The following is a 2,165-nucleotide window of genomic DNA, read 5'->3' as shown; positions in this document are numbered from 1 at the left end:
CAAACCTGTCTTGATTTTTATGCATATTCAAGCACTTAATACTCCATGGCCAAGCATTCCAAGGTTTAAATATATGTTGCATGAAGGACTAGAGTTTCTTCGATTTCTCAGCATCTAAATAATTGTCATTTTTTTTTTGCTGTCTCCCTGAAAAAATGAAGCTCATGGGCTTCACCATAAGGGTCTGGAATACCTTTGCCTTGTGCCCACTGATGAAAAGATCTACCAATCATTTGCGTACCTAAAGCTGCAGTGTAAGAGAAATAGGGAGTTAAACTTCAGCAAATCCTATTTAAACCAGAGGCTGAGCTGTCTCCATTACTAAATGATGATTTGGGCAAAGATAAAACAACTACTAGAAAATCAATATTTAGTTATTATCCAAGGATACAGGCTGTTTTTATCTCTTTTCACATGAAATTACATAGTAATACATTCAGCATTTTGCTGATTGGCTTTTCATCAGCAAATCATTTCTTATAAAAGCAAGCAGTAGCCCAGCTATCAGCAAGAGGCAGGCATCATGCATCTCATTATTTGAGACACAAGAATCTAACAGGAAAATACTGCTGCTTCCAAATCTTTCCTCTGCTGTCTGTATTTAATAGTTTTGCTGAGAATATGCTTGTGGTGCTTTTGAAGGGTGTTGGGCTGACATCAAGAGATGGCTGAAAACAGAACTTGTCTTCTGCAACCCCAGGGCAGAGCAGTGACAGTAGGCACATGTCAGTCAGACTGATGCTACATGCTACTGATTATATGAAATTTTTCATAATCCAGGTTTCTCTGTGTCTTTCAGTAGGACTTTTGTTTACAGAAGTGAAAGCATAGGATGTGTGCACATCCACTCAAAGCTCAAGGAGTCATGTGGCAGGTTTGAAGTAGGTGGTTGAAGCAGGACAAGGTTTATTCACTTGGATGTCTGGTCTTACAAATTATGGATGTTTTGTCATTCTGAATTATGACCTTTTTTTGAGTGCTGGATGAAAGAAGAGAAGATCACCACTTGCCTTGGAAAAGATGGAAGAGGCCTTTGCAGTCTATACAAAATGCATACAGTTAAGGCACTGCCACCTACTTTGTGGCATCTAACTATGTTTAACCCGAAGGAACAGCAAGAAGTTGTGTCAGGGGAAATTCAGGTTGGATATTAAGGAAAGGTTCTTCACCCAGAGGGTGGCTGGGCACTGGAACAGGCTCCCCAGGAAAGTGGTCACAGCACCCAGCCTGACAGAGTTCAAGAAGCATTTGAACAATGCCCTCAGGCACAGAGTGTGACTCTTGGGATGTCCTGTGGAGGGCCAGGAGTCGGAATCAATGATCTCAGAATATTCTGTGATTCTGTGACAAGACAAAAGGCTAGTATTTAAAGCTGCTGCCTGGCCAAATTCACTGGTGATTGTTCAAAAATATTTTGGACTATTGAATTGCACTTGAGGTATAGACACAAATGCACAGAACTCTTTACTGTATGTCACAGGAGACTTCTAAATGCTGCTCTCAGGTGTCAGACTGACTCAGGGTTTCTTCACAATACAGGCCAAAATTCAGGTTTCAGATGTGATGTGTAGAATTCCTTTCTGCCGCCTTCTTGCAGGTTTCATCCTCCTTCCCACAATGGAAAACAGAGCTGTGCCGCATTGCCCTGCACTCCCCTGCCTGGCTCTGAGTCTGTGCTCTGGGAAAGAAAGCAGCAGATACTCCTGGCCAGAGCTGGGCTCAAGCAGCAAGAGAGAAGGTGCCAAAAGGGCTTCTGCTGAGTACAGAAGCCCTGCATCCATCCATCACTTGTGAAGGCTCCCTATGGAATGCACATGGGAGTTTGGTTGCAGCAGCAGTGGGAAGCCCATACAGATTAAGGTTCTCTTTTGCTCAGTGCTGGGCTCTCTACCACAGCATGAGCTCTTTCAATATTTCAGCTCTTTTGGGGGGTTTATTCCCTTTCCATGTGCACCAAACAGGATGCTAGCTAGCTCATTAATATTCTGCTATGCTGTGCCTGGATCCTTGAGCTCTCATTCAGGCAACAACTCTGCTGCATTGCATGAGACCAGCAGTGTAAGCAACAGCTGCCTAGCTCAAACCACGTTATGAAACTTGTAGGCATCAAATGATTAACATAATTTCTAAAATCTAAAGAAAATTTAGCCACAGCTAATTTCCCC

The 2,165-nt window shown here is 42.8% G+C and overlaps 1 non-coding gene across 1 annotated transcript; it reads left to right on the top strand.

Annotated features, from left to right (window-relative positions):
- Window positions 1–976: 976 nt before the first annotated feature.
- LOC136360859 (U6atac minor spliceosomal RNA) lies at window positions 977–1,102 on the top strand. Its single transcript, XR_010743517.1, has one exon. It is a non-coding gene; the product is annotated as a U6atac minor spliceosomal RNA (small nuclear RNA).
- Window positions 1,103–2,165: the final 1,063 nt, after the last annotated feature.

This window comes from Sylvia atricapilla, chromosome 4, assembly GCF_009819655.1.
Source record: "Sylvia atricapilla isolate bSylAtr1 chromosome 4, bSylAtr1.pri, whole genome shotgun sequence".
Taxonomy (NCBI): domain Eukaryota; kingdom Metazoa; phylum Chordata; class Aves; order Passeriformes; family Sylviidae; genus Sylvia; species Sylvia atricapilla.
The sequence above is the reverse complement of the archived record's forward strand: the minus strand, read 5'-3'. Positions and strand labels throughout refer to the sequence as shown.